This window comes from Pygoscelis adeliae, unplaced genomic scaffold (genome assembly GCF_000699105.1).
Source record: "Pygoscelis adeliae isolate BGI_AS28 unplaced genomic scaffold, ASM69910v1 Scaffold67, whole genome shotgun sequence".
NCBI classification, from domain to species: Eukaryota; Metazoa; Chordata; class Aves; order Sphenisciformes; family Spheniscidae; genus Pygoscelis; species Pygoscelis adeliae.
The window spans coordinates 1,241,885-1,248,044 of NW_008825271.1; the positions used below are offsets into that span (position 1 = coordinate 1,241,885).

Consider the following 6,160-nt stretch of genomic DNA (forward strand, 5'->3'; position numbering starts at 1 on the left):
AGCTGAAGAGGGCAAGGTGCAGCATCCTTATCATCCTCTGAAAAGACTCAAGAGCACCGACTACTTCTGTGCGATATGAAGTCATTCTCGGGGACCGTGATCAAGATCTCCAAAAGCACCACCCCACTCTGCTTCTCAGGAAAAGACAGCATTAATTCCGGGAATCCAAGTAAACTTGAGAAGAGAACACCATAAATGTAATTCGTCAAACAAACAATCGTAAATACCTCATAAAATCCAGGAGACCTGAGGCAGCTAGATAACAGATTTTAAGAGCTGAATAAATTAAACAAATGCCACCCCCCACGGACTGTTTTTCTTACACTTTGTAAGTACCTAGGCTTCATTTATATAAACAACTAAAGAAAAAAAGAAAAAAAGAGAAGGAGAAAAGGAGACACTTCCTATGATGCCTTTCAGTTCAATAAAGCAAATGTTTGCTTAACCAGACTCTCCTTTTAGGAGATATGTGGAGATTGCACTGTGTGTAAGAATGGACTGAAAAGGGAGAGGGATAAGATGGACAAATGATAGACAGGTGGGATTAATATGTTCACAAGGGAAGTGAGCAAGTGCCAGTCTAGTCTTATCTGTCTATATACAGTTCTGAGTCCAGATAATGTCTAATTCCCCTTCACGACAGTTTAAGAGAAACCTCTGTTCACACGGCATACAAAATCCAATGTTCATGCAGATACGACCAGAAGTGCTCATACTTGCCTAGTAAAAAACATTAAGAGCTTGGGAATTAAACATTAATTTTCAAATACCAAAAGAAAAAATCATCATGCTTTTAAACCCACACAATTTTGTGCATCTCTAAACACACACCCACACTGTTCTGTACATACAGGAAATTCTCATTAAATTAAATCTAAGCCCATTTGCAGAGCTTGCAATGGCACCACAAACAAAGTAAAAGGTATTACAGAAAGTTCATGAATAATTTAGGAACAACAGAACAAGCTGTCTTAAGTGTTGCCAAAATGCAATAACGTTAATTTTGAAACTGGAAGAAATATTTAAAACAAAATATTCCTAACTAACTGCAGCACAAGCCACACTGCCATCCTGAAACTAGGTTTGTAGGTGTTTCTGTCTGTATATAAGTACAAGATATTCTAAAGACTTGAATCTAGGCATTTGTCTTACCATCAGAGGTAATTATAAATACACTTGCTACAACACTTCTGCATTACCTTCCTGCACAAAGAGAAAGGATCATCCTCTATTTCACCATCATTGCAAGACATTTTCAAAGGTGCCTTTTCGCACCATGGGGCTAAAGCAGTGACTTTTGCTATGTGCTCAGTTCTTTGGAAACAATTTGAAAATCACAAGTGGGTTTTGAAAAAAATTACTTCTTTAATAAAACATTTCATCAGAATATGAAGAGGAAGAAAGGCTCTGCATTTCAAATATTCATTATCCAGGTAGAGATTTAAGGTCAACCACAAGCACCACATGAGAGCTTAGACTGTTTTATTTCCTCCACGTGTGTGTTTTTGCTACCAGTTACTATGTTTCCTCATTTTCACTTCATGCATGATCCAGTATTTTTCTGTTTCTTATGTCATATTTGCTCCTTCTTAAGAAGCACCTTTCATAACAAAGTAATCCAATTATTTCTTTAGCCAGGTTGACCAAAACCTCTTTGTGGTTACATTTGACTACTATGTGACTGCCCACCCTCTCTCACATACAAACCACACGACCTCCACCAACACACCTGGCTATGTACAGAAGAAGAAAAATCGTGTCGTCTTTATGCCAGACAGCATGTGTGATTATTTAGAGCTTTCTGTTTCAACACAATTACTTTGTTAAGGCCACTGGGATTTCCACTATTAGGCCAGTTATCTGTATCTTCCAAGTTTTATTTGCTCTAACATCTGGCAGGATATTATACCGAGAAAAGATATTTAGGAGCCACTCAATGAATGGCAAAGAATTTAAATGCAAGATAAACAAATAATAGGACAACCATAAAGAAGACCAATAACTTTCCTAAGTGAAACTCACTTAGTACCATCAAGTCTTATAAGTAAATAAATAGAAATTATGATTATTATCACTGGCATTTAATATCTGTGAAAGAATAAACCTTGTTTCAGATTGGAAAAAGTGTGACAAATGGATTAATTCTCTATTTTGGAAACGATGGCAGACAGTGCTTAGTTGCGATGAAAGCTGTAAGAGTCCCAAATTACCTAAGAGTGAAGAAGACACTCAAGCTCCATACTCCTGAACCTTCCCAAACCAAGATATAAGTCTTTGGGACTAAGTAGATATATCTGAAAGAATTAAGAGCCTAAGATGTAAATCTCAGAGATTCAAGAAAAGAACTGATCAAAGACAATAGGAAGTGGCCTGAGACTAAAATCTTAAACCCAAGCTGAAAGTCCAAGAGGGGTAATTTTTATGTTCCCTCACATCCCTAAACTGAACTGATCTTGGAAGTATCTTTTTCCAGGGTGGGCGGGAAGGCTGTCTGGTTTTTTATCCATAAAATACTGTGGCAAGTGTAACGCTTAACTAGACAGCAACAAAACTATTCCACGAGGATGCATAAACCAAGGCCATAGTTTGCAGGACAACAAAGGCACACTAGTGATTTCAACTCTACTCTTATGTACCAAATCAGCAGTTCCAAACAGTTACAACTACTCATACTGACTGGAAATAACAGGACTGCACAGGTGTAAGCTGAGGGCAAGGAAAAATATCATTTAAGCACAGGAACATCATTAAAGTTGCAACACAGCCTGATTTACAGCTCCCAGATGTACTACGTAGGGCTGACAGTTTAGAAAACACATACTGTTGCTTGTAAATTGAGAATACTTTATATGAAAATCACTGAAATACAGAAATGAAATTCTAAAATGTCATGGTTGCAGATCCAGTTCTCAGTCTTGGACTTTCACCCTCTGAATACAGTACTGATTGAAGGAAAGGCTTGCACATGGGGATGCAAGAAGAGAAGAGGAGAACAGAAGGTTCCTAACGCAGAAATGGTTGCTTGGACTTTGACCAGACTCAAGAGCCTTAAAGCTAATTTAACATTTCTTCCTAGATGTCTTCCAAGCATGTGGGAACATCAGAAATGCATGTCTTCCCAGCAGCACTGGTAAACCAAGCGTGCCTTCCCCATACATCTTCAAAGCCAATATAGGCTATATTAAAACTGGTTTCTTCTGTAACAAGAAGAAACCTGAGAGCAACAGCAGTGGATCATAAAACACTTTAAGATAACTTAAGCATCATCAGTATAACAGTTTTTGTCATTCTTTAATACCTCTCCAAAGACTGCGGAAGAAGACAAAGCTTCCAGAAAGCAAATCAAAAACAATACCAAGGATAAATTAAATTTCAAATTTATGGCTAGGCATAACTGTGAAGCATTAACAATGTACAAAATTTCATTTAAAGTTATGAAGAACATGACCAATCTCCAGTGTTTTTTAAAGAAATTAAGCAATAATTTTATTCTAAGTGAATGTTCCAGAGGGTAAATGACTTCTGCAGTGCAATAAATGGTACAGCAAATTGAGGAGTATATTTTAAAAGTAGGAACAATTTTCATTCCATAACCTTCACTTGAAAGAACATTATTGCTATTTTATTAAATGGACTAAATGAAAAATAAATTAGAAGGCATTTTATGGGGTTTAAATACACTTAATATCACAGTAAGATATGTGGATTTAAATGGCAACTTTCTAAATTATACTGCATTGGCAGCACAGAATATACAGAACATTTCAAAGAAATAATCAAGCCACATGACGGGACATTCACTATTGTTTCCTAGAGGACCCATGAATGGTATCAAAGATCTATTCTGTCTCTGCTTATGCAACTTATTATTCAAAATTTCGCTTCATATAAATCCAAGATTTTGGCAGGTTATTGGTCCCCTGCTAAAAGAATTGTGGCAAAATCTAGTATCTTCGGGACATACAGTCTGTACAACGTATGTATGGGGGAAACTGTTAGATAAATCTTGCATGGCAATCTGATGCATTTCCCAACCAAGAAAAAGAACACACCACTGATGTGCCAAAAAAGTTGCCGAGCAAGGTTATTTTCTTAATACTGAAAAGAGATTCAGTTCTCAGAAAATATGGAAGGAGTTTTTGATGTTACAAGATGTTCTACAACATAGCACAAAATAATTAGGAAAATAGGTCTTACATTCAAGCTGCACAACACAACAATAACTCATGATTTTCTGCCAAGTTGCTTAGTGGGAATGTCAAAATTAAAGACTTCTTGTTTCATTACAAGAACAATGTCTGTCATGTTTACTTAACTTGTAGATAACTACAGTATTCATGTTTCCATTGATTTAGTTTATTTTCATAATGTAGTTAATAAACTTATATAAAATGGCCAAAAAGTATGGGGCTCTCCACTAAACCTAACCCTAAAAGGAAGTTGTTGCCTTATGCAGAAAGAGAAAAGCCACTGAAAAAAAAAATATGCGTTGCCACTGTACAGTATTATTTTCCATCGGCTTGTCCTTGGGTCCCTGAGGATTTTCCAAGCTGTTAGGTGGCTGTAAGTTGACTCTGGAACTGTTGCTGAGGTTGATGGCAAAGCTAGGAGCCCTGGGGTGAAGAACTGCGTGGCCAGGCACAGTTTGCCTTTAGCATGTGTGAATACAGAGTGCAGTGTCATGGCGTTTTACTTTCTCACACTACACTCATTGCATTTCTTTACAAACCTACACTAAAATGTATTCTGCTCCTTTTGTATATGCTGGCAGTTTGAGACTGCCTCTTTGCTTCTGTTTTGTGTATTTTCTTGGCTGAAAGTTTTCATATGATGCTTTGCGAAGTTGTATAAATATGAATATTTATTACTTGAGCTGCACACAGTGAAATGGCATATGCAGAACCATGTGCAGAAATACTCATTGCTGATTAAAAGTCTGCAACTCTGACTACTCCTAGCATTTTTCCGCGATGGTGCTATCAGTTTCTCGTTAGCTCCCATCAGGATAGTCAGCCTACTTTTGGCACAATCCCAGTTTTGCAACAGGGTGCAGCTCTTCGCTCTTTTTTGCAGACTGAAGGCCACCCTTTTTGACATACAGAATGTTTTCTCAGTATCTGAGTACCAAAGAAAAATGTTCACAGCTACAAAACCAATTATTAAAAAAAACAGCGCAATGTGCTTATCCTAATTTTAAGGAAAAAGCATGGGTCCGCTATTGCTCTTTCTGCTTTTCCCCATTATTTTGAATTCACTGGCCAATGCATTCTCAAAAACAACGTGCAACACCTGCTGGGGGGTAGAGGAAGACCATCACCAAGAAACCACTCTAAGAAGGTTTCTCTAGCCCTTCGCCACCTGGGTATCGCTCTTTGTCACTGATAACAAAAAGTTATCACCCATGGGCTGAGCTCCACTACCTGAACTAGGGTCCTTTGCTGCAAAGTCAAATAGTACCTTTGGAGAGAGGGACGAGAGGAGAAAGTGAGACAAAACTTATTAATACTTCTTTCAACCTAAAACCTCTTGAGATATCATGATATTCGTACAGGCTCTGACTGAATCTGACAAGCATCTCTTCATGGGTCTATCCCAGGCCTTTTGAGCTAATATACCTGAGGTGCAGATTTTCCTGTGGTACAAAAATGAGTAACATCTAGAATCACTTTGAGACTTCCTCGGGCTCCCAGTTCAGAAAAGTGAATTACCAGTAATAGTTTCAAAGCTCAAACTCCCTCCTTTAAATCTACATTGGGCTAATTGAACCGCTTTCCAATTTCTCTGATAGAGCCTTCTTATAACTCTTCCTTGCAAACCAAATTTTTCAGAATTAGTGCTCCACAAATATATCTTAAACATGCTTTCAAGTCTGTCACAATACTTTCCAAGATAGGGATAAAAATCATACATATGTCAGGTAGAAGCTTAATTCTGTGGAACAGCTATATTTGTAAAGTACTAGCATAAAGCTTTTTAAAGATATGTGCATTTTTTAAAAATTGATATTTATAGTTTAAGCAAATATTTGCTTTTTAAAATGGCAAGAGAGAAGTTTGGGAGTAAAACAAGAAGCCTTGAATATAGATAGTTCTTTGCACATGAATGCAACAAGCTGTCCCCCGTCCTGAAGAATCCCCACAGTCTGCTGTGCCACGGGCAG

The 6,160-nt window shown here is 37.5% G+C and overlaps 1 protein-coding gene across 1 annotated transcript in view; it reads right to left on the bottom strand.

Annotated features, from left to right (window-relative positions):
* GRID2 (glutamate receptor, ionotropic, delta 2) overlaps nt 1-6,160 on the bottom strand; it is a 749,749-nt gene that overhangs the window by 547,894 nt on the left and 195,695 nt on the right.